We start from the raw sequence: 27,826 nt of genomic DNA, 5'->3' as shown, positions 1-27,826 counted from the left end.
GTTAGGAACATCAGTTACTCAGACTAAGTGGTGGACATATAAGAATAGACTAACGCGGTTTTTCCATCATAAATAAAGTGGTGAAGTAAGAGAAAAGACACAAGTAGTTGTGTGTGCATGTGTGTGTGTGTGCCCACCCTTTCCCAGGCACCATATTCTAATAGGTAGTAGACCCAAAGAATATGGGCCTACTACCTTAAGTATAGTTTTAGAGTCTTTTAATCCTCTTATTCTGGTTCAAGAAGGCTAATCAAATTCTGCAAGTCAAACTTAAGTCCAGACCAGTTGTGTTTTTTTAGGGAATTACATATACAAGCAATAAGGTCTCTTTTAGAAAACCCGTTATTAATGAATTTGGTGACAAGAGTCATGATTTCTTCAAAAGCAATAAAGCTGTCTGATGAGGCATACATAATAAGAAAAAGCATACCTAGACAGGTGTGTAATGAATTTTTGAAGGGCCTATTGCTTTTCCTTTTTGTGAATTCAGAAGATATGACATTCAGATTTTCTCTTTTCCAAAAGAAACAAGTATAAAAATTACCCATGAATGGGGGGGTCAGAGTAATCTCAATATTTAGGAAGTGCGTCTTGGAGATGACCAATTTGTCAAGCCATACTACTCTATCTGAGAACTTCAATCCAATGTTAAGATATGGTGGATAAATATCTTTAAGTGTTTCGAAGAACAATGGATTGTTAAGGCTACACAAGTCATCCATAAACCTAAATGAATGATGAAAGTGTGAGAGTGACGAAGTATTGGCTGGGTGACTAAACGTTTTTAAGAGCCATTGGTATTCAAAGTGACAAAGATAGAGATTACACATAATCGGAGAGCACGAAAAACCCATTGGTATCCCTAAGATTTGCTTGTAGCAGGTAGCACCCACTTGGATGCAGCTGTTGTTAAAGAGCCAAGAGATAAATTTATATAAATCTTCTTCTTTGAAGATGAAAGGTGAGGATTTATTAGACTGTTTTAACCAACCTACATGCCTTTTTGTTGAGATACATGTATATCCTAATCTCGCTCTGTGAGCAAAGGCCAACTTAATAAGAGTAGAAAGTGTATTAAGCAGACCATTAGGTCCTCTTAGAGGAATATTCTCATAACATTGTGCCATTATGTCTGCGGTAAAAATCAAACAAAATGTTTTCTGGGAGGTTAACAGTAAACTCCGCCACATTTTTAATGATCCAAAACGGGCAACAATCTATATTTCTGAATAGTTTAAGATCATTACGCTTGATGGCGCAAATTGCTTGTAATTCAAGCAAAATATAATTTAAGCAGCAGGTGATGTCATTCGTAATCAAGGAAAAAAGGCTATTGGAAGCGTCAGAAAACCATCTAAATTTTTGTTTATGATTTTTATAAGTTGGGAAGAGTACAAGAATTTTCAAAGAGTTAGGACAGTATCCTAATTTTGAAAGCTCATTATTTAAAAGTGTAGCAGTACAACTCGGAGAGGTATCAATTTTTACAAAATCCAAGCCATTGAGTCTTACAAATGCAGACTTAAATGCTAAATTTTTACATATAAAGGAAGCAGTATTCGATGCTTTATCAAGGCCTATGATAAACCATTTCTCTTTAGCATCAGAAATGGACTTCTTAATGTTAGGCGTAAGCCAGGTAGTATCACTACTTCGCCATACTTACGGCATAAGACTGATCCTTTTCCAAAAAAATTCTTTGAGAGTTGAGATCAGTCGAGTGTAAGTATCCGACTCCAGTTGGAGTTTTAAGGCCAAGTCGGCCAATCATTCAAGTAGAGCCACTAAGGCAAGCTGAGGATTAAGTGGAAAAGGAGAAATATGATTCAAGCCTTTACTCAAGAGGTTCCTAACCGAAGTATCCGGTATAATTTCAACATTAGATGTACATACATGTGAGCCAAAATCAGTGAAAGTCTTACAAAACTTCGGAAATAGGTGACAAGAACAGATCGGAATCTCATCAATATGGAGGAACTTATTTGAATAAAATAGATTCTTGATAGGTACCAGGTATTTCCAACAGAACATCACATCCTTTAGTAAAATATTAGATCCAAAAACATGACTAAAGCATTCTATAAAGATAGCTTGGGGAGTAAAGAAATCCAAAATCTTGCTGGTAAATAAGCAATGTACAAAACTTCTATTACATGCTTCATCCTTCGGAGGTAGGTAAAATCTGCCACATGCGTTCCTCAGTACCTGTAGATTTGAGGAGGACAAATCCATCACCACCTTATCAGTTTTTTTTGGCATGATGAGGACACCACATCAAACCAGAAAATGAACACAAAACAGAGGTTACAGAACCCAATGCTAAGTCTTATACAAAGTGTAATTGTTTTTTGAATTTTACAGCCCTATGCAGATAAGGCCGAATCCTAAGAGAAATATAAAGGAAAGGTGCTTTCTATTTCTTTAGCAAGTCGTAATTTCTTCGAAATCAGATCTCTTTTGACAGGGTCAGAACGGACTTTAATTCTTGTAGTGAGCTTTCCCGCAACCTGGTAGACAGAAATAATAAACTAGTGAAATGACATGAACCAAAAGGGGAAATCTAGAAAGTGAGTACATTTTGGAGTGGTCGTGCTAGCAACCTTCAACTAGTCAGGTCAAGGGGGACCATTGAGACTGTGTGATAGCACCCCTACCTATTATCATATAATAAATTATATAATAGTAGAGCTGATTATCACTAGAACTAAGGTCTGAGAGAGAAAGACATAAAAGTCAATCTCTCCTATGGTTTTATTGTGTGTGTAGAAGTTCTAAATAAATACAAATACATACGCAAACGAACTATACAGTTCACAGACCAATCATTCTAGGCAAGTACAATGGTTTAGTACAATAATTTATTTGCAGTTGAAAATAAATTTTCTACAAGGTAGTAAAGATAATAAGTAAAGCTTGGGAAATAGTCATCCCAGACTCTGGCATGTAGTTGCTTCAGGTAAGCGAATAGCTCCCCGTCATCTACCACAAAGAACAAATTTTTTTTATCAAAGAAGGTAGCCCTCACCTGCATCCATAGCCATAAGAGAACAGATTGTTAGCAAGTGGTTGTACACAGGTGATGTCGGGCATCACCTGTGTACAACTGGGATGCTGGGCATCCCAGTTGTTATCCATGTCACAATGAAAAACAAACCGTTCTTTAATATGTAAAAAAATAGAGTTATAGTAGGAATACCCCCCTTTTTTTCTTTGGGAGTGATCCTCCTCTCAAGGCTAAGAAATTTTATATGATAAAAACCAACCATAAGCCTTTTCTTTATCTGAGTCTCATATTATGCCATAATCAACATATTCTTCAAAAAACAAGTATCTCATAAAGTCGCAAAATATGCTACTAACCAATGATTTCCATCTAAATAAAACCAACCAAGGCAGGTTTACACATTCTTTAAGTAACAGCAAGAAAATGGACAAATAATTTTTAATCTATAGAAAACTAGCCTTTCCATTTTTCGAAGTCATGTATGCTAGGACAAAAGCAACAGCTTGCACATTCAGTACCAACTGAAGAAACAGGCCCAGCAACAACTCTTATGTGAAGAGCCATATACTCAAAGTTTAGCTCACTTAAAGATAGTCTAGTAACGTTCATACCAGTTGGAAAGGTCTACAAACTTGGCATAGACAATCCGCTAAAAGCAGGTGACATAAACCAGTACAAGCTAAAAGACGGACCAGCACTTACTTTTAAACAAGTAATATTTCATTGATCTTCATTATGCAAGAGTGGGGTCATTCCATCAAGTATTGATACCGTAAGTGATGTTAAAAAACATTCATGTTTCAAGACTTTTATTAAAGCTGTGGACCCATCTTTTTTGTTTTTTTTTTTAAAAACAAGATGCATCAGTTTTTTTTTAAGGTTATACCCTTAGAGGTGTGAACAATCTGGCAACAAACATCAGCAGGCAAGATAACTTTATTATTTTTGTTTTTAATCAACTCCTACTAATCAAATGCTCATAGCCTTCCAACCCAGTTTGCCAAATCTGGCTGTCCTTCATCAACCAACAAGTGAATTAATTTTGAGATTTGGTATTTCATATCATCAAAAAATAGTCCCAAACGAACCAGCTCGAATCATAACCTCAGAACAAGTATGCAACCATACTACCATGTATAAAGGAAAGGTAAAGTTCAAAAACAAGTCCTGCTTTCCTTAGTAAGTGAACAACATATTTAGGGAAATATCCTTAAAAGTTATCTCCTGTAAGAAAGTAACCAAGCCAAGCGAAGTTTGCAAAATTTATTTTCAAGTTTCAAGCATCTAAACGAAAATCACTACATTACATGAAAAAGAACAGTATCATCATTCATAGCAATTTTTTATACTGCCAGGCATAATCATAGTAGAGACATCATTTTTAAGTCTCGAACATAAGTAGCAACATGGCTACAGTCAAAGTGCACCGATTTCATTTAGTATACCAGTTGATCTACTATTCATGCCATAGCTTTAGGTCAACCATACCAGCATATATTGTTTTTTGGATTTCAAGAAAGTCGAAAACCATGTTAGCTAGTCGACTAGTTTACGAAGCCAACCAATACGGTAAGCCTGGTCAAAGAGAACATGGTTTAATAGAAGCCATACTTGTATAGGATAGAAAGGACCAAATTTTTGCCACATCTTTATAATGAGTAAGTTTTAACTCAGATTCCATAAGATCTAGAAAGGGATGTCTATAATCCAGGACAAGTTACCCAACCATAGATAAATAACCCAAAAAAGAACCGAGATTTCTAACGGTTTAGTGACAAGGTCACACACAACATGATACTCATTGATAGTAAGTTCTTTATCAAATCAAGATCTGGCAGCAAAACGTTGTGAGCAGGACACACAACGCCTCTATAATGACCCGACACACACTCTTGGGATGATACACACACACACACACTATGGGGCACCACTCGGCTTACACAACCCACCTGGCCGAGAGAGGGAACACACCGATGGAGTGAGAGGAGAGAGACTCCCATTGACCCACTCCACACAAAGAGACACACACACACACACACACACACACACCCAAAAAACTCATCTCAAAAGAGGAGAATTTCTGATGTTTAGATACAATTGAGATTGGGCCAACAACAATGGGGCAAACAGCCCACACAATATAGGTAAAATATGCCAGATACAATCACAAATTGGAGAAGAATCTTCGCTCATAAGAGAAACCTACACAGCCAAAACTGTACAAAAATAGTTCGGAATTTGGAAAAATGGACAGCGCCATCACGTCCGGAACGGCCCAAAACCCCACTCTCCAATGTCAAAGTGCTCAAATCCGACCTCGGATGAGCAATTTACAGCCAAAACAGGCTCCAAAAATAGCAAAAACACAGTTGCGGTTGTTCCTCCTCTTCTCTCCACGTTTTCTCTGGTCTTCTCTCAGTTTTTTCAGTTCCCACACTTAGCTTTATTAGTTGGGCACCTTTGGCCTTTTAGTTGACCTCAAACGGACCCCGAACAGGCCAAAAATTGACCTCGCAGTGCATAGGTGTCACCTTTTTGCATCCATCCACACACCTGGCACTCAACTTTTTCCAATAATGCATCCTGCAACCACGTGAAGTGGAACCAAAATATGGTCCTCATGATGACATTTTTGCATAATTATCACAAGAAAACACCCACGTTGTGTTCGTCTTATCCACGTGCAAGTATTGACCCCATTCGCCCTCCTCACGCCACTAGATGTCATCTGACGCACCTGCTTACCTCATGTCATCGGCCCGCGGATAGCTTCCTTGAGAAGTTTTACGCCCTACCAACTCCTCCTTATTATAGAAAAAACACAGTGGTACTGGTGATAGTGAAAATCGGTGCACTGTGTACATGCTGCCCTACCTGTACACATGTGGGCCCCACGTAACCACCTGGCTCTAGAAAATGGGCAATTCCTTATTTGATGCACCATGCATGTGTATGTACATATGCGCAATCCCTTGCTTCAAAAAACTCCTGACATAATTTGCCCATCCCCTAGCCTGCTAGATCATTCATGATCAGCAGCAGCAAAAAGCGATATGAGACTCGCCGCGTCACAGGTCTCCTCATCCCTCACACACATTGCTTGTTCTACAAATAGCTCATCTTGCTCCACCATCATTAATCTAGCATGATACAATTTAAGACGCAATCCATTTACCCTTGACTTATGTAGAATCCCATCTAGGTTAGCCAACTGATATGTACCATTCGAAAAACACTCCACTACCTTGAAAGGGCCCTCCCACTTAACTTGAAACTTCTTTTGGAAGGTGTTGTCTAGCTTACTGTTGTAGTGCAAAACCAAGTCATGTTTCTTGATACCCTTACTTGTTACCATATACATGTGGTAGTTATGTGTGTGAATACACTAGGACCGCTGGGGCATTTTTTCCCTCTTTAGAAGGTTTTTTCCCTCGTGCATTGTATATACGCCCATCAGTCTAGGGCTATCTATCTTTCTATTGCACACTAAGTAATACACTCTCTATTGTGTGCCTTGAGCTTCCTTCGTCTTCTCCAAGCTGTGTGTGTTTCTCTGCAACCCTAATTCCAACAATTGGTATCAGAGAAGGTTGCGTCCTCCAAGGCTTAGTCGCAAGCTGCTCCAGCACACGCTTGCTCACTTTCTCCGATTTCAGATCTTGACTCCAGCTCTTTACGTAGCAAATCAATTTTAGCCTCATTGCGGCTTGCATAAAGACTTGCTAAAATATCCCAAGGCTGTTTTGCAGATTTTGATGAACGGATGTGAGGAACAATGGTCCGCTTCATAGACAACGCAATCAATGCATGAGCCTGCGCATCCTTAACATCCCAACGAGCTTGTTCTGCCATAGGCAAAACAACTCTAACAGCTGCAATCCTTACAGCAAGACCTGCAGCATCCTCAACATCGCCTACATCCTCAGAACTAGGACGTACATCAATGCCCTGCACAATGTTCCAAACACCCTTTGACACAAGAACATGTTGCATCATATAAGCCCACATAGGGTAGTTGTCCCCATCCAACCTGTCCTCAGCAGCAGCAGCAAACATCTTGAACACATCTGTGTTGTTGTTGTCAGCCATGGTAAATGTTGCACCTGATGTGAAAACTTTCCGAAAATAGGAGAAACGGAGCGGGAACAACCTGTGCTATATAGCACAAACCGTAGAAGACTATAAGGCACTTGTTATGCAAAAAATGGCACTGACAGAAATTCTGCACAAAATGACGAAATAGCATGTGCAGTACTGCCTGTAGTGGAAACGGAGGCCGAAATGCGAACTCTCGCCAAAGCTCAGGAACAGAATTTTTGCCACTCGCAGCAGAACCATAAGAAGTGGTTGCATTACTGTTACCACCCTTTCTTTGAGAAGCAATAAAAGCCTGTTCAACTACACGGTGTCTAGTCCTGTTTTTTCTGGACAGTGACTCTTGCAACAGCAATGTGCATAATGCATCAAACTTGACAACTTCAGGATTTCCTTGGGACATAAGTCTCCAAGTACTAGAAAAAGTCTGGTAACAATCTGGTAAGGCATCAAGAACATTCTGCACAAGGGAACTGTCTGAAATAACTTCACCTGCAGAAATGAGTTGCTCATTGATATCCTTGACACTAGCAAGGAAAGTTTCCATATTATCTTCCTCATTGGCAATTCTGGTGATAAGGGCAAAAAGAAGATGCGTTGCCATTATTGTAAAGCCAATGATCACTTGATCAAGTCGTGTCCTAAGTTGAAGGCCAAAAAGGCTAAGAAGAAAGAGGGTGGTTCCACTGCAAATGCTGGTTCCACTACAAATGCAGCCGTTGTTGAGTCTTCTGTGAAAGGAGACCGTGTTGCTGATGTTGATGCAGAATGGGCTTTTAGCATAGAGTGCACTTACAATCGTGCTATCCATGATGCATGCTTGTCAGTTGCTATAGATTCACATGTGTGGTATTTCGATAGTGGTGCTACAAAGAAAATTACCTCACATCGTGAATTGTTTACCTCTCTCGAGTCTGTCCCTCATGGGAATTCAGTCACTTGTGCCAACAAAGCCTCTTATCCAGTTCAGGGAGTTGGAAAGATTGTGCTCACTGCTGCTAATGGCAGTTCCTTCACACTTGTTGATGCACTTTATGTACCTGGGATCAAGAAGAATCTCTTGTCTGTATCCGCACTTGCTAGACTTGGACTTGTAGTCGAATTTGTGGATGACAAATGTACAGTTCATGATCTCAGTTTTGGTGATGAAATTGTTGCATCTGGGCTTTTGTTCCATGGGCTGTATAAGCTCACTTTGTATGACAAGTGTGGACATAATTTTGCAAATGCTGTTGCAGATTCAAGGGCTATTTCAGATGCAAAACTTTGGCATGCACGTTTTCGTCATCTGAATTTTGCTAGTTTGCTGTGTTTGCATAAATTTGATATGGTTGCTTCTTTGCCGCCTCTTGAAGCACCTGTCAAACATGTTTGTGAAGCCTGTATTCTGGGTAAAATGCAGCGTTCTAAAGGATGGTTCAGTTAGGGCCACATGTAGGTCGCAGCTTGTGCATAGTGATGTTTGTGGACCCATGCAAACTCTGTCCTTGGGCAATTACCTGTACTTCCTGACTTTCATTGATGATTACTCCAGGCATGCATGGGTATTTTCACTTATAGCGAAGTCCGAAGTTTTTATGTGCTTCAAAAAAATTCTGGCTATGGCTGAAAATGTCTCGAAATGTACTATGGACACCCTCCGTTCCGATCGAGGGGGGGAGTATATGTCTCATGAATTTAATGCATTTCTGGCTAATCGTGAGATAAAACACCAATTTACAGTGCCTTATACACCTCAGCAAAATGGTGTTGCTGAGAGAAAAAACAGGTCACTCACGGAAATGGCACGATGTATGGTCAAAATTCAAGCTTTGCCGCATTCTTTTTGGCTTGAGGCCATCATGTGTGTCACTTATGTACTTAACAGGTGTCCTACGAAAGCTTTGCAGTCTATTACTCCATATGAATCATGGCATGATAGAAAGCCTTCTATTGAGCACATGCGTGTTTTTGGTTGTTTGGCATATGATTTGGTGCCACAAGTGTAGCGCAGAAAATTGGATGATAAGGCTGTCAAATGTATTTTTGTTGGTTATAGTGCTGAAAGCAAAGGTTACAGGTTGTATCATCCGCAAACAAAACGTATTCTAGTTTCAAGGGATGTAGTGTTTGTGGAAGATTCTGTTCAGCCCTTGCTGTCATGTACTAGAGACAGTAATGTAAGCTCACAGGACATTTATGACACTTTGTTGCCTCTTTTCAGTGGTGGAAATACGAATGTAAGTTCCAGTGAGGCAAATGTACAGACTATGGGGGTTTCTGAAAATGTTATAAATCAGCCTATTACTGATGTAGATGTACATGATGTACTTGATGAGGACAGGGCTGAAGTAATGAACAAATCAGGAAAACTAGCAAGCATGTTCAAATATATCTCCTTCTCCATAGCTGAAAGGTCTCCACTGATCATTTGTGTCATCCATTCCTACTTCTTTGACAATTCCACCTTGGTTTGCATCAGCCCTTCAATCACTTCATAAGGCCCTTCACTTTCTTCTTCAACTTCATTCGCAAATGATACTAAACCAGAATCCTGGATTCCTTTGTCCATCAAAAGAAATGCAGCATCAGCATCCTCATCACTGCTGGTAGTGCTATCACTATCCTCATCAGTCACTGTGGAATAGTCTTCATCACTAGACTCATCCTCAACTTCATAAAGATCCTCCAATTGTTGCCTTCTGTCCATATTATATAGCTTCTTGGCACCTGTCTTTCCATAGAGACTAATCGTACCACGTCGCCAATCTTGAACAGCTCCCACTGCATGTAACCATGGTCCTACCCAGTGAGGCGGTCCGGGGCGGGCAACAAGAAGAGTGGCCTCTAAGCACCCTTCTAGGCTCCCGTGCTGCTCATTTAGGCTGGGGTTGGAAAAAACAACAAACACACACACAAACCCGCAACCTAACCCTACACAAATTTGGGGCACCACCTAGTTTTGGATGCGAACTAGGACGCGTAAACACAGAGAGAGAGAGAGAGAGAGAGAGAGAGAGAGAGAGAGAGAGAGAGAGAGAGAGAGAGATAGTGCTCGGGCTGCTTTGAAATGTATCGGCAATGATCAAGCAAACACAATTATATATGTAAGAAAGAGAGAGAAGGGGGAGGGGATGCTTGTTGCATTAATACCTTCTTACAAATCTGTCCACTAACAATCAAAGTGAGATTAGTATTTGTTCAACATAACTTGAGTAAATTACTGTGCGCTCCTTGCCGCACTGTCGAAGCAAGGGACTTGCCAATACACCGTGTGCGAGCCACAAACGGCTCCAAGCACACAACAAGCCTAAACTAGCAAGCTCAAGAGAACAAAGGGTGTGTCACTCACCGCTCTACGCTCGCCTTCGTGGTGGATTCCTCGCCGCGATGAAGAAGAAGCTGCAGTCGTGCCGCGCTCAACCGCTTCGCCGCCGTCGTGCCTTCGTAATGCTCGATCGCACACACACTCTCCCTCTCTCTCTCTCTCTCTCTCTCTCTCTCTCTCTCTCTCTCTCTCTCTCTCTCTCTCTCTCACACACACACACAAGGAGGTGAAGAAGAAGAAGATGGAGATGGAGCAAGAGCACTCTTCAATTGCACAAATGAGAGAATGAGTAAAAATTAGGTTTAGTTGGCTTTTATAGGAGCTCACCCCATTCACACTTGGGCGCCCATGCTTAGCCAACTAACCCCTTGAATGTCCAAGTTAAAGTCCGCCTCTCATCGGCGATCACTCTACCTTTCCCTATTGGTCTGACAAGCCCGGTACCTGACTCTAAATAATACATAATACGCGTCCATCGTAGGTGATGGGTGTCCGTGAGCCGTGAGGGTTAACATGCCCCCCTTCCTGATGTAGATTCCGTCCTCGGAAGCTATTGAGTTGAAGCTGGGTCGTCGAGGTGGAAGAGCATTTGAGATGAATGTCCTTAGCCTTCTTCAGTCACTGCAAAATCAAACAACATTGCCACAGTAATTGCATTCTCTTAAAAAGCATATGCAGTTTTAGGTAGACACATTGATTGGTCAAAGAATTTCAAACAATTTTGGTAGCAATGAACATTAAATTGCAATGTAATCAAATGCATAAACAGATGTAAAGGTAGAAAATTAAACAAGTCTGGGGTCGCTAATTTGACGGTCGAAAGGCACTAGAGATCGAATATTAATACCATGGGTAAGCTTCTTAATTTTCTGTGGTCAATTAAGTTGTTTAATTGCGAGAGCCAAGTATTGATGTTCGAGGACTGACTAGAGGCTATATCTAGAAAACCTTGTAGTTAAGCTACCATAAAAGGAATTTCTCATGAAATCATCGCCTGACTGATTACTTTTTCTTTGACCCCCGAAGGTCTTTTCACATTGATTCAATTATGATGTGTGTGCTTATCTTGTATGCCTTGGGTTTTTTGCTTCTCAAGGAAAAGCGCCCACATTGGGAACCTCTAGGGCTCTAGTACCATAGGCGATACATGTGAGTGAAGTACCAAATCAAGCTGAGATTTCTCTTCCAGCTTAAAATTTTACATTGTGGCACTTTGATTTTTTGCTTGTTCATTTTCAGCATTTTAATTTTGTAACTTTGGGGGGTCATATAACACTGTTACCCTCCCCAGGCTCATCACATTAGTAAACTCCCTTTATAATACTTAAGCTAAAGGTCAATAGGGTCAAGCCCACTAGAAAGCCCTAGTACATTTCATACAATGCTGCCTAAATCGGATTAAGAACCTAAGTAACCATTGTTTATTGAGAAGGCGTTCCCCATGGTATTAAGAGAAGATTTCTAATACCTAGCTTGGTCAAACTAGCTTAGTCGGACTGCTTGATTTTTACACCTAGACAAGTGATTATGACAAAACATTACATTGAATTAAATGTTTGATACTAAGCAAATGCGGTGAATATTATGCTACCAATCACAATCAAAGCAGACAAACATGGATGCAAAAAGATAAAGGCAATGCTAATGGACAAGAAACACCTGTTTGTGTTGATGGTCGTGCTTGATTTGAAGTGTGAACGAGAGAAAGGTTCCATGAAGGTCCAAATCCTATCAATAGCAACACGCTCCTGTACACACTAGGAAACACAAACAATACCTCTAGGAGGCACATCAGTGGGAAAAGAGAACTTCGCTAATCACTCAACTCTAAAACAGAAACACTCCTATCGTACTAATCTTACCTACCCTCCATCACTCAAGTGATGAGGATCAAAGGTGTTTTATGGCATAGGTTTCTGTTTCTCTGTACCAATTGTGACATGTGTAGGTCTGAGTCAATGTTTTAACTTTTATTGTGCATACTCGTTTGCTAATTGCTCTTGCTCTTTTTTTTTTTTTTTTGTGAGTATAAAGCTTTATATGTACATTCCCTAAGATTGGTGATTAAGAGGTCAGGGAAAAAGGTTGAGAGGGAAGCAAGTGAATGATGACTGTCAGCAAACACTCCCCCCTTCCTTGGGTAGATCATGCCGTTTGAAATGAGCTTGTCACCCTTTGAAACCAATTGTTCCAAGTTGTTATGGGTGAAGGTTTTAACCAATAGTTTTCGACCGCCCTATGCGTTTCATCTAGTTGCAAGGGTGGTAAGGTCCTCTCCCAGGATTGAACTTGAAGTGGTTCATCAGGTGATTCTTGAACACTGGGAGGTGTGGATTCTTTTGTAGCTTCATGGAGGTCCACTACTATAGATGGAGGGTGTGTAGAAGCTTTTACCTCTATGGATGTATTACATGAGGAGCTAGAAGCTTCATGGGACTCCCCCCTTCCTGAGCTAGGTGGAACAAATCGTTCTTTCTTTGGTACCCAAACTAGCTCGGGAGCGGGTGTGTAGCATTCTGTGATTTTTTTCTTTCCACGATCATTGATTCGTTTTGGAGCTACAGGATTGGGCTCACTTGGGTCAGGTGATAGGTAAGAGCACAATCTACGTTTTGGCACCCAGATTTGATCATTTCCTTGATAGTAGCCTTGGGCTTCCAATAGTCGTTTAGGGATCCATCGCAACATTTTCTTACTTTTCTTGGAGCGAGTGGTACGTTTCTTACAAGGCTTCTGTTTTTTTGCACTAGCTATGGTCGCTAAAGAAGCTTTAGGGACCCACTTGTATGTTTTCTTCGTTACATTAGGATGAGTCTTGTTGGAAGCAATATGCATTGCTTGTAGCATATTTAAGGGTACATGCATTTCATCCCCCTCAGGTGTTACCCAGGTCGTCCCCCTATTTCCCCAAGTGTCTATGGTTGATGCTAGGTGGACCCAGTCTACGTTGTCTGATTCCGTCATACCCGGTAACACATCCATGTAAGGAGAATCTTGGCCAATGTCTGTATCCTTCTTACAAGTGTAACAATATTGTAGTGGGGCCGAGTGAACTGTGGTGTCAGAGCGATGATCAATAATGGTTTTACTCCCTAAGGGGTGTACCTTACCAGTCACCAAATCCACTCTAAGGACAGAGTCTTGGAATTGCAAATAGACATGATTTTTAGACCAATCATGAACCATTTGTGCTTCCCTCATGAATGGTCGTCCTAAAATCATTTCATATGACATAAGGTGTTTAGAGAAATCCATTACAATGAACGTATGTCGTACCTTGTGTCCTAGAACTTTGATCTTAAGATCCTTGAGCATCCCCATAGGTTTGGCTATGGTACCATTTGCAATCTTTACCACAATGTTAGTAACACTGAGGCGGGGTTTTCCCATGGATTCCCAACAATCTTTTGTAACGATGCTAACTCCTGCACCACCATCAAGAATTCCCTTTATAGTTAATCCCTTGGTAGTGATGGGTAGGGTCGCATTAGACTCGTCGCCTTCAAAATACTGCCCTAATTCGTTAATGGGTACCTCGATCACAGACTCGTGTCCATCTAAGTCAAGTGATTGCACATGATTTTCCTCATCAATCATAATCGAGTCAGGCCTATTTGGTTGCGCAAAATGCGGTAATCCCGTTCGTAGCTCTCCATTAAGGAATGCTCGAAGTGCAAGGAATAACTCAGGATCTCCATACAGCTTTGCTATGATCGTGGTTCGGACCTCAGAAGACATGAAGTCCACTAGTTTGGCAACATTCATTGGCGTTTTGCAGGGTGTAGGTCCTTGACTAGGAACTGGTGAGGATGGAATCTCATATTCCTCAATGGGATCAGGTATACCTTCGTTAAACATCCTTTCCAACAAGAAGGGTGTATGATCACTTTTTGATGTCCCGTCCTCACTCCCTTCTTGGATGATACTAGATATGGCTAACGGTCTATGGTTCATGTGGGGTGGATGAACTTGCGTGGAAAACACTGTGTCATGAATTTTGACATGCATGGGTTCTGGTTCTAGTTTCCTTTGAGTCTCCTCCACTAAACCTCTTAGATGTTTCACCTGCTCAATCTCGTCTACTGGGTTTGGGTACGTCCCAATCTTCTTTTTACGATTCTTCCCTTTTTGCCCCTGCGGTTTATCTTGGGGGTCCTGGATTGGATTTGGAAACACTTGTGGTGTTTTCAGAGGCTCCTTATGGTTTTCTCTTATTCGGTTTTCATTTGGTTCCATGTTACGGTTTTCTTTGTCGGTCTTTCTCTTTGTGGTATTGGTTCTAGTCTCCATTGTCACGACTGAATCTGAATCATCCTCGAGGTCATTCATATACACGGGGTCATCTCCTGTTCCTATGTTTGTTTTGGAACTTGGCTTTGAATTTTCCGTATTCTGCGACTTCTTCCTTCGTGTCTTCTTTTTCTTTGCTTGGATAATTGACGCGGTATCTCTCTCTTCGAGGATATGTCCTGGCCCTTGAAGCATGGACCGTGTAATCGCATAAGCGGGTGCGACGGGTGGTATTGGTGATGTCACACTAGCAATTTCGACCAAATTCAGGGGTGTGATTTTAGGCGCATTTGGGTTATAGGGGCATTGGGCAATCAAGTGATCTATGCCACAACGATTACATGTGAGTATTGGCATTGCAGACGTGCTCCCTTGATTCATTTGCATCTGTGCAGCATTCTTTTGTAGCCTAATAGGGCACTCCGCTGCTCGATGTGGTCCACCACACTCGTAGCATTGAAGAGGTGGCCTCCTAGCCTGGGTGTTGATATTTTGACCTCTGGATGCGAGAGCAGCAGCTTGATAAACCGGCTTGACTTGTCCCCAACAATCTTCCATGTAGTATATAGGACACTCTTCCAATGTATCAAGTCCGTAGGCAATACTAGTGTCTATTTCCTCCTCACAGCCATCTGCATAAGCATTTGATGGCTCGCAACCCACTTGGTTCATAGGGGCGACTCTTGGATGCGGGGGCTGCGGTCCTAGTACAGGAGGTGGTAGCGGTGTAGCTTGTACAACATTTTGAGATCTAGGGACCATGTGTTGCGGTAGTTGCTCAACAGGTGGAGTAGGCATCAATACAGGAGCTCGAGGCGCATCCGTCCAGGCTACAGGTGGTCTATTTTCCATCATACGTTTGATCATTAAACAATCCTTAGCTTGGTGACCATACCTACCACATGCGTTGCAAGTTCCATTAAATTTTACTCTAAACGTAGGGCACTCACTAGTGCTATGTGGACCTAAGCAAATGGAACACCATTGTTGCTCCCTTCTTGGATACATGTGACTATTTTGAGGGGGTCGATTATCCTTAAGAGACTCTTGGATTGCCTTGGTGAGGTCTGTCAAGAATGTCTCAAATACCTTTGGCTCATTGGCAATGGGCTTTGCAGTCATGGGTTCATACTCAATGGCTTGTGAGCTAGTGGATCTCGTGTCAGTAGACACCCTCATGCCTGCTATCATCAAGTTTTCCTCTAATTGGATTGCATTGGCAGTGACATCTTCCCAGGTTGTGATACCTCTAATCACTAGTCCATTATAGATTCCTTCATTCCTCAACCCTCGAATGAATCGATCAAGCAGTTGGTTATTGTTGAAGCGCTCATTTACAGGGCAACGAGAGTTTAAGTGCTTTAGACGACTAATGAAGTCCCTTACTGACTCTCCTTCCTTACGTTCGGCCTTCTGTAGCTGAGATGCTACACCCCAAAGCACACCTTCTCGTATGTACTCCTTTAGAAACAACCTTCGCAGGGTAGGGTAGATTGTTTTCTCGTCCACCCTTAGGGTCTTATACCAATCTCCAGCCTTCCCACTTAATGTCAAGCTTAAGGCATTGCACTTATGTAGTTCGTTGCGTTCCCCTAAGGAATCACATACTTGTTCAAACACTTCAATGTGTTTCCTAGCATCTTCGCCCCCATTGAATTTTTGCGTGAGTTTGGCAATTTGTACTGCCTTACTTCTAGGCTCTCTATCAGATGCATGACGCATATTTTCCGCGATAGATCAACCTATGGTTTGAGCAAACGCTGCCAAGTCACCTATGTGAGGAGGCAGGGCCGGTGGAGGTACTCTTGGAATCATATGTGGGAGAGGGACGGGTGCCGGTCTTGGCATATGTGTGGATGATGCAGGATATGGAACATAACCGGGCATAGGTCCACTCGGATAAGGGCTAGGGAGCGGCACTCGAGGAGCATAAGCAAGTGGTACAATTGGAGGTGTGGGGGCCATGTGTGCATAAGGGGCTAGAGGCACATATGGTCGAGGCCCCATATTAGGTACTACGACACTAGGTAGTGGCACTGCGCTAACCGTAGATTTCATCGGTACATTCTCTGTCAGGCTTATCCCTGGAGTGAGCACTGTGTTTTCCTTAATAGAGGGTTGAGCCAAGTTAGGGAAGCTACAGTTTTCGCTCGGAGGCTCAGATTGCATAGAGACCCCACGTGAAATGACGTAAGATGGGTCCACGGGGCTCATTAGAGGAGTCTCCATTTGTGATAGAGTAGGCTGTTGAGCCTTGCTCGTATCCAGAAATCTCATGGGGACATTTGAGAGTATATTTACCCCTCGGTTTTGCCTTTCTGATTGAATAATGCCATGGATAACATTACAGATCATTTTCTGTTGATCTTCGATGCTCGTGGCACTAGAGGTGGATTGTACAATCTCTATCCATCCTACATGGTAGGCGTGGCCAGAGTGTAGATCCGTCAACACCTCAGTGTGGAGGTCGTATGTCCAATGATCATTAATGAACAATCCTTCTAGAGTCGACGTGTTAACGGTTTCTTGTGAGGTAGAAGCAATATTGCCCCCCGTGGTTTTACTTGTCACCAACGGTACTCTAGAGGGAACTTCTGAAGGAGGCAGCTCAACAGGGCCTTCTTGGTAAGAAGTTGGTAGGATATCCACATGGACACTCTTTGGGGGTGTGGGGTCCACGTGCGATGTGAAAGGAGAGTCCACTTCCCCACCCCCTTCGTGTGCTTCATTTGCATCAGGTTTCGAGCGAGTAGCTCTACCTAATGTTTCCATGAAACGGCTAAACATACTAGTACTAGGCTGTGGAGCTTCGGGAGGTGCATGGCCTTCTCTCTCAGTGTTTTGGGTAGGGTATGCTTCCATGATTTCTGAGTCGGAGGAGGAATCACTAGCGGCTATTTTAGGGTCTTGGGTGGTGCTACCTTGTGTCCCCGCTGAGGGTCTAGAGCTTATCGTGGATGGGTAATGGGTGTCCGTATGAACAGAGGCACCCTCAATATGCTCGTGTTCTAGCACCCGCCCAGAGCGTAAGTGCATGTGCTTTTGATACCCTAAGGTGTCAAAAAGCTGCTCTAGGAGGCCTTGTGACTAGTTTTTAGCTTGTTTTTTGTTTGTTTTTATGCTAGATTTTTTAGAGCGTGTCGTGGAATGGGCCGTGTGATAGCTCAAAACGAGCGTATCGGTCAGAGGGTCGTGCCGTGCTTTACAGCCCTCCGTTTGGTCACTCTATGCCCTCGGAATCCCTAAAATTGTCAATTTCCAGTAGGGAACTAGGCCCAAACTAGAAAGTCTAAGGGTGCAAGTGGGAAGAGAAAGGAGGAGAGTGGAGGACTTGTCCCACATGCTCTCATTCTCTCTTGAGGGAGTAGGGTATATATATAAGAGTGAGTCTAGTATATATCATAAGACTGAGGACTGAGGCCTGGGCCTGGGCTTGGGCTTGTGCTTGTGCTTGGGCTTGGGAAAATGATCCCGATCTATCTTTTATACAAACCAACCCGTCCGTTTTAAGAGTCACGTTTTTTATTTTCGAAAAATTTCACCGCCCTCTCACTCGCGTTTTTATTTTCCGAACTTGAAAACGCAGAAAATGCAGAAAAAACGCAGAAATTGCAGAAATTGAAAACGCAGAAATGCAGAAAATTGCAGAAATTGAAAACGCCGAACTTGAAATTGCAGAAATTGAAAAAGCAGAAATTGAAACTTGACAGCAAATGCAGAAAACGCAAAAACCAGAAATCTCCACACACTCCTTCCCTGCCTTTCCTATGATAGAAATTGCACCACCAAGAAGCGTAAAGTGCTAACCGAGCTTAGTGTAGGGCATATCCCCGGCAGCGGCGCCAAAAATGTGCACTCCTTGCCGCACTGTCGAAGCAAGGGACTTGCCAATACACCGTGTGCGAGCCACAAACGGCTCCAAGCACACAACAAGCCTAAACTAGCAAGCTCAAGAGAACAAAGGGTGTGTCACTCACCGCTCTACGCTCGCCTTCGTGGTGGATTCCTCGCCGCGATGAAGAAGAAGCTGCAGTCGTGCCGCGCTCAACCGCTTCGCCGCCGTCGTGCCTTCGTAATGCTCGATCGCACACACACTCTCCCTCTCTCTCTCTCTCTCACACACACACACACAAGGAGGTGAAGAAGAAGAAGATGGAGATGGAGCAAGAGCACTCTTCAATTGCACAAATGAGAGAATGAGTAAAAATTAGGTTTAGTTGGCTTTTATAGGAGCTCACCCCATTCACACTTGGGCGCCCATGCTTAGCCAACTAACCCCTTGAATGTCCAAGTTAAAGTGCGCCTCTCATCGGCGATCACTCTACCTTTCCCTATTGGTCTGACAAGCCCGGTACCTGACTCTAAATAATACATAATACGCGTCCATCGTAGGTGATGGGTGTCCGTGAGCCGTGAGGGTTAACAATTACACCACAACACATCACAAGAAAAGCCACCCCAATCATTGTCTTAAGGCCAGGGGAGTCCTCTCCACCCTGTTGCCCTCTTACAGTATGTGGAATTTATGGCTGCATTGATGACAACACCCAGAGACAAGCTATTAAGAACTTAAAAAAACACCAACACACTTACACATCATTGTTGTCTATTACTTTACGTTGGAAGAGAGACAAAGTATCCAAGATTAGTCCAAATCCACCCTCCTTGATTCAGCAAATGTTGGGCTTACACTAGTAGGAGAAATGATAGATTTTCTACTCTCAATTGAATGATCACTCTCTCTTACAATGGCATAGAGTTCCCTTGCTAATCACCCCTAATACAACACATGCATATGCATAAGCCAATGAGCTTCCACTCAAGAGCTCCTTCTAAAGAGGTTGAGCTTGGCTTCTCAAGCTATAGCATAGTGCTCTTGCTTATGACTCCCCCTTTGTGCTAGCTACACCCTCCTTTTATAGAAATTTTGAGGGCTAGGGTTACTCCTCTAACCATGGTTGGGTTAGATTTTCAGCACTTATCTAAATTTTTTTGCTTGGAATTATCAAGAAGTTGGTGGGGATAGATGAAGAAAAGAGAGAGGAGAGAAGTGGAGGTGATAGGACTTTTCATACTAGGTTAGTGTTAGTAAATTAGTAGAGTTAGTATTTTTATTGATTTACAAATGGAATTGGATATTTACAATGGAAGTATCCATATAGGATACAAATAAGGAAGAAAAAACTCTTAATAGGTAAGAAAATATGGATTTCTTACAATGTCGATGCTCCAAGTGTCTTGAGTAGGGTCAATTTTAACGCTTGTTGTCGGTCCACTAGCTTTGACGGTACGTTTTTTCTCCACTCTTGACCTTCCTTGGGAGACAAGGTAAGTGAACATTAGTAATCACTCACCATGATGTTGTCTTTCAAGAGAAGAGGCTGAATTTTGTGGTTTTTTTTATAAATATGGGTAATATGGAAGAGAAAAAATGAGACTAGGTGGTCAATTTTGGAATGGAAGTGTGTGTAGGAAACATGAGTTCACCATGGTTTCTCTTATTCTTCAAGGTTGAGAAGAAGGTGAGTAGGGTGCAAAGAGGAGTGGTGAGAGAGGTGGGGATGATGAGTGGAGAGGTGTGTGTGAAAGAGGAAAATGGTAAAGTGGAAGAGGGAGTGTGGCTGCATAGCATGGGCAAACTGGGGTCCACAAATAAAATCCTAGCTCACATCTCGTAGCTCAAACAAATATGAACAAATTTGAGGTAAAATTTCAGCTCACGAGCTATATCTTTTGTTTGTATTACCTTTTCAAATTCGGGGAGCATGTGATCTTTAAAAATTCAGCAAAACCGACTATTTTTTCCACTGCACAAGGTCCTTGTGAGGTCCTTCTTTGGATGATTCTTTTGAATACCTCCAAGAGTGAGCTCCCCATGGTGCATGCATGCATTCCACATACCCTTGACCTTATTTGGTAGGTCTATAATTGAAGATATTGTTGAGATCATGATATAAATGAATAGTACAACTAAGAAAATCAAATATTGAGGGGTCTAAAAAATATGTACATGTCAAATATAAATAATATAGGTGGAAAAAATATAAAGGGGTCAAAAAAAATCTCTCTCATTATAAGTCTACCATAAAAAGATGAATATTTTTGGTGTTCTAATTTATGAGAGTAAAAGAGAATAGATGTAGGAAGGAAAAATCACAATAGTGAAAAAATATACACATAAATAAAACTAGTTTTTTTGGATTTTTGTTGGGATGGAGTTACACCAAAAATAAGAGAAGCTTGCATGAAATTATTTTTATATGGAATAAAGAGTATGCAAAATGCTAAGAAAAAATATGGTAATGATGAGTCAATGTACATAGCATAAATAACACACCATAGGTAGAAATATTTAAATAAATACCAAAATAATTATGAAAAATCATTTTATTTAGGCCCTATATACAATGAAATATTTACACACAAATGGGCCATAATATACTTATATTTTTTATATTTTTTTATTTTTTTGGCTCAACTAGCCCAGTGACTAGCTAGCTAAGGGTTTTTAAGAAGGTATGGAAAAAGTCCCCTAACTCACACACATCTATATACAGTGAAATGGTAGGGATAGCCACAGTGTTTGGATGATTTTGGTAGGGTGGGTTAACTCACTATGGCAATTACAGAGAGCCGAAAAACGGCTATCATTAGCCCTCCCCCAGGATGATGGTATATTCATATACCATCATAGAGCATCTTTTCCAAAGAGAGTGCTTCAGAGTCCTTGACGAGGTCTTCATTGTTTGGCCCCTCAGAATTTTGGTTTGAGTTACACTCATACTTCACGGAACAATACCTACATGAGATAGCTGCCTTTTGACATATCTTTGGTAGATCCTTTGGTAGAAGGCGACTCAAATAAGGCTTCAAGCGATACCCGTTTACCTTCCTGGAGTGCTCTTTCCCATTCAAGTCCATAAGTTGATAGTAACTTGAATTGAAAGCCTTCTTAACTATGTATGGCCCTTGCCATCTAGTTTCAAATTTGGCATCAAAACGATTGTCGAGTCGATTGTCATACCTTAGCACAAGATCTCCTTCATTGATGCCTTTGGCCTTTAGTTTTTTGTCAAGCTTCTCCTTCGCCTGCGTAGCTTTCCTCTTGTAGCACTCGTATGCTGCTTCTCTTTTCCACTCAAGCTCAGCTAAGGTAAGAAGTCGATCCATCCATGCTTCTTGATCATCTTGTACTGCTTTGCCATGAAGTCGCATTGTTGGAATGTTGAGCTCAATTGGTTGTAAAGCCTCTTGACCATAGACCAAGTGAAATGGTGTAAACTCCGTGGCTTCCCTATATGTGGTTCGATACACCCACAAGGCACCATCCAAGAAGTCATCCCACAACTTTGTCTTGTTTCTCACCATCTTTCTAATGATGCCTGCAATGACACCGTTAGCTTTTTCTACCAGACCATTGGATTGGGGATAGTAGGGTGTACTATGACGATGTAGAATGTGAAGTTCTTCACATACTTCTATGAGCAAGACCTTTCTAAACCCTGGACCATTATCAGAAACAATCTCCAAAGGTGTGCCAAATCTACAACAAATGTGAGTGTAGACAAATTTGCTCACTGTCCTCTCATTTACCTTTGCCACACTTTGTGCTTCCACCCACCTAGTCATATAGTCTACAGCCACTAGAATGTAGAGTTTATCATTTTTTGTCCTAGGGAGAGGACCCATAGCATCAATGCCCCACTTTTCAAAGGGTCCATTTGCAAGCACGATTTGCCTTGGACCATAAACCAATCTTCTATTCCCATTTACCTGACAATTGTGACAACTTTTACACCAATGTTGGACATCCACATGCAGACTTGGCCAAACATACCCCGCAAGAAAAATCTTCTTCACAGTTAACTCTTGGGCAAAATGACCACCACATGCCTCTTCATGCAAACCTTTTAGAATGGCTGGAATCTCCTTGATAGTTGGTACTCTTCTGCACACTTGATCCTTCCCTCTTTGATAGAGGGATCCTTCTAGAAAGAGATACGCACTTGCCTTTTTCATGAGTCTCCTCTTCTGAGCCTTTGTGAAGTCTTGTGGAAACTCACCCTCCAAAATGTAGCTAATAATGGGAGTCAATGACTCCAATCCCTGGTATCTCGGCTGCTTGACAGTTGTTGCCACCATGATGACCTGCACTTCTTTCTCAACACATGTAACTACTTGTTGTGCAAGTAAATCGGCATCTTCATTTTGTTTCCTAGGAATATGATATAGTTACACTTCTTCAAATTGATTAAACAGCCTACGAATGGCATGAACTTTTGTCGTTAAGCTTTCATTCTTGCATGCCCAAATGCCTAAAATTTGCTTCACAATGAGAAGTGAATCCCCTTTTACCATGAGACGTTGTATACCTTGGCCAATGCATATCTTTAAACCATGAAGTAGTGTGACGTATTCTACTTCATTGTTGCTAGTTGAACCTGGTAGATTGACCTTCTCTTTCATGACCACCTCTCCACTTGGGTTGAGCAATACTAGCCCTCCCCCTGCTTTTCCTTTGACTTGTCGAAAAGCTCCATCAAAGAACAATGTAAAAGCATTACGAATACTTTTAGGTGGTGGCAATGGTAGGGTCTTTACTTCAGGAACCTTAATCTCCTTCTCATGTACCCTATAAGTAAGGATCCCTGCCAATTGTGCACGCACACTATCTTCTACTTTGAAAGAGTATTGAAACTCTTGCAACTCCATAATCCACTTTGAGATCCTAGTACTAAGATTCATTTTAGATGACACCCAAGGGAACAAATTTTCTGCAGTGAGAATTAAAAAAGGTTTTGGTAGCAGGTAGGATCTAAAATTTCTCACCGCAAACATGAGAGAAAGCATCATGAGTTCTGCCTCCGTGTAGCCTCTCTCTAAAGCATTCATGACCCTACTAGCAAAGTAGATGGGTCGCATTCTGGTACTGTGGGGATTTTGTTGTAATAAAACTGCACCAATTGTTTCCTTCCCAACACTAGAGCTAACAAAGAATGTGTACTCCCAACAAGGAGGCATGAGTGTTGGTAGCTCTGACAAAATGACTTTAATGTTACAAAAGTGCTCTTCAAGCTCATCAGACCATGCAAATTCTACTTGTTGTGTCAACTTTTGCAAAGGATGAAGCAACTCCGAAGCTAAGTGAATAAAGCGTGACATATACTTCACCTTTTGAATGAATGAGATTACCTCTTTGAGATTCTTGGGTGATGGGAGCTCAATAAGAGCCTTTGCCTTTGAAGGATCCACCTCAATGCCTTTATAGGAAACCTTGTGACCAAGCAAGATCACTTCATCCTCACCTATGTGACATTTGTCGGGGTTGAGTTGACCTCCCATGTCATAGAGCTTCTTTAAACCTTCTTCTACCCTTTGTAGATGCAATGATTTTGAGCTATAAATGCAGAAATCATCAATGAACACCCTAATTGACTTTCCAAAGAATTCTTGAAACACCATGTTCATGAAACGTTGGAATGTTGCAGGAGCATTTTTCAGACCAAATGGCATGACTCTAAAAGCATAACAACCCCAAGGAGTGATGAAGGTTGTTTTTAACTGATCTCCCAATGCGATACCTATTTGAAAGTAACTCGAGTAGCCATCACACACAGTGTACTTCTCATGACCAACTACCTCATTTAGTATCTCATCTTGAAATGGGAGGGGAAAGTGATCTCTTTTTGTTGCCTCATTGAGTGGACGGTAATCCAACACACCCTCCACTTGCCATTTTTCTTAGAAGTGACAACAACGGGAGAGACCCACTCAAAATTCTCCACTGGATAAACGAAACCTGCTGCTAGAAGCTTTCTTACCTCCTTGAGTAAAGCCTGCTCCTTGATGACACCTAGCCTTCGTAGCTTTTGAGCCTTAGGTGTGGTCCCTGGCTTCAACTCAATTTTGTTTTGAACAGCATCTACTCCACGCACATCGGTGTAGTCTTTAGCAAAAAGCCAAGGAAATTTCCTTAACACACCTTTGAGCTCCTCTCTTTCATCCTTTGTAAGTGTTGTAGATAACATCTTCCACTTTTTGGTTTTCTTGGGAACCTACCTCTTCCAAACCTGGGCAAGAGGTCTCTTGGTTGTTTGGATTAAACCTTACCCCCATGACTTCGATGGAAGACTCCTCTTCAGTCATGTTTCCGCTACTTTCTCCTTTTGAAGTGCTATCGGTCCAGCCTTCCTCCGTCTCACTTTGAGATGATTCTTCATGGAGCTCCTCTTGGCGTTGCTCCTTCATGTCAAAGACAACCTTCTTATGATTGTCATTCCTGCAAATTAGTTTTCCACTCTCCCAATCCTGCAAAGCTCGCATTTTCATTAGCCATGGTCTCCCTAGGATAAATGGGTAACCATTTCCTTTGGTAGACATGACATAGAAATCCACTGCCTTCTTAATGCCAAAGGCCTCCACAGAGACATTCTTACAAATGCCTACACACCTAGCTTTGCTATTGTTTGCCATCTTGACTTTCATTTCAGGTGTCTCATGGATGTGCATGCCTAGTTTTTGCATGAGTCCCTCTGTCATGATGCAAATTTGTGCACCCCCATCCACTAGACCTTTCCTAACCAATCTTCCTTTGATGTAACAATCTAGCACAGGTGTAATATCCTCATTCATTTCAACATGTGCAATTTTTACAACAGGCACACTCTCTTTTACCTTTCTCCTAGTGCTAACTGCCTTTGTTAAATCCCTCCTAACTTGTGGGCATAATGCAAGAAACTGAGGCCATGAGATATCAGGACCCTTACCTCTCATGTCTTCCAATAGGTTGTATGGAGCCATACCATGTCCAAGAGGGAAGTCTTGGAGGTTGATACGACGTCGAGTCCTCTTAGCTTCCTTGGTCTCCTTTGCCTTCTTTTCTCGTCCATGGTCACTTCGTGATGTAACCCCTTCTTTCTCCTTACCTTTTCCTCGGCCACGCTTAATTCCATTTGCTTCCATGTCAACCTCATTTGAGTTTGTCACCTCTACCACATGCACATTAAGGTCTGGGAAAGGTGGAACTCCTTCCACTCCTTGTGGAGGTGGTCTTGCTCCATTTGGCCTTTGTAGAAGTCGTGGTTGTTGACTAGTTCCTTCACCTGCATTCATCCTGGGTAATTCAAGTTAGGTCTCCCTGGCTCCCCACGGGGCCAAGGACAATTATACATCCCATGTCCAGACTCTCCTCAATTCCAACATTGCAAGACTCTCCTAGGTCGTGGATCTCGCTCTTTAGACTTCTTTGCTTGTCCCTTTGGACCTACAGCTTGTGCAAGGTGAATTGACAGGCTGCTTAAAGATTCATTTAACTTCTCAATCACTTCGGCCGTTACCTCAGGAATCTCCTTAGATGTTGATGCTTGTGACTTACCTTTGGGTCTAAGACCTTCTATTGGAACCTCTCCCCTTAGGCACTTGAGTTTCCTATATTTCTCAGCAGCCCTAGTTTCAGCTGCATCAAAGGTAGCAGGTGCACCCGCCTCAACTTTTATCTTAAGGTCAGGAAAGAGTCCGGCTATGAACCTCTCCTTCTTTAGAAATTATGCACCATCACCAGGGTTAGCAACATTTCGTATCCATAGAGCCCAAAGACGTAGAAACTCTTGCTTGTACAAGTAGTAGTCGTCTAAGTCTTTTTGCTTATGAGAAACAGTGTCTTGCCATAGTTTTTTAGTGTTTTGGGGATCAAAGAAGTATTTCTTGAAATGATTCAAAACTTCTGTGTAATTCCCCTTAACTTCCTCAGGCAAAGAATCAAACCAAGTGCTCGCATCTTTCCTAAGGACCACCTCAAACATTTCTACACGTTCTTGATCAGTTACTATCCTCTTGATACGTCAAGACATCTTGAAATTCTCTAAAAATAATTATGCATCCTCTCCAAGCTCTCCAAAGAAAAGAGGATATCCTGACATTTGGCGTTGGGCCTCCATTGAATCGGTTTCAAAGTGACAACACGTTTTTGTTTTTCTTTTTTAAAAAATTTACACAATAATGTTTTCTAAATTGCAATCTATTCTACAACAAAATAAAAATATTCACATCAAATGACCTATGATAATCAATAAGAGACAGGATGACAGGGTTTGGTGATGCGAGAATTTCTCCTACTCTTTGGGCACAAAACATGAACACCATACGTTGTTGAAAATGGATTTTTCTACTAATTGCAATGTTTATTCTAATGTGTGGAGTGAAATGAAAGGGGAAAACCTCTATTCTTTGGCCATTATCCATTGTCTATGCATCACCTTATGCTTAAAACAAAACAAAAATATAGACGTCCAAACTAAGGTCGTACCTAATGAGAGGTAAAATAAAAGGATTTACTGATGTGTTTATCTCTACCAACCTAAGAGGACCTAACATTCTACGAATTACACGTTGAAATTGCAACTTAGTACTAACAATTATTTGTACCTTTTGCCTTGCAATGGGAATGAAGAGGTCATACAAATTCTCATGATTCATGCAAGCTACTTGATTATGCTAAAGGTTGAGCCTTCACAAAAATACACAAGCCATCCTCAGTGGGGGCACCAATTTGAGGCGGTCCGGGGCGGGCAACAAGAAGAGTGGCCTCTAAGCACCCTTCTAAGCTCCCATGCTACTCAATTGGGTTGGGGTTGGAAAAAACAACAAACACACACACAAACCCGCAACCTAACCCTACACAAATTTGGGGCACCACCTAGTTTTGGATGCGAACTAGGACGCGTAAAGAGAGAGAGAGAGAGAGAGAGAGAGAGAGAGAGAGAGAGAGAGAGAGAGAGTGCTCGGGCTGCTTTGAAATGTATCGGCAATGATCAAGCAAACACAATTATATATGTAAGAAAGAGAGAGAAGGGGGAGGGGATGCTTGTTACATTAATACCTTCTTACAAATCTGTCCACTAACAATCAAAGTGAGATTAGTATTTGTTCAACATAGCTTGAGTAAATTACACCACAACACATCACAAGAAAAGCCACCCCAATCACTGTCTTAAGGCCAGGGGAGTCCTCTCCACCCTGTTGCCCTCTTACAATATGTGGAATTTATGGCTGAATTGATGACAACACCTATAGACAAGCTATTAAGAACTTTAAAACACACCAAGACACTTACACATCATTGTTGTCCATTT

This window comes from Adiantum capillus-veneris, chromosome 16 (genome assembly GCF_014529385.1).
Source record: "Adiantum capillus-veneris isolate H3 chromosome 16, ASM1452938v2, whole genome shotgun sequence".
In the NCBI taxonomy this organism is placed as follows: Eukaryota; Viridiplantae; Streptophyta; class Polypodiopsida; order Polypodiales; family Pteridaceae; genus Adiantum; species Adiantum capillus-veneris.
This window is presented reverse-complemented; position numbering follows the sequence as displayed.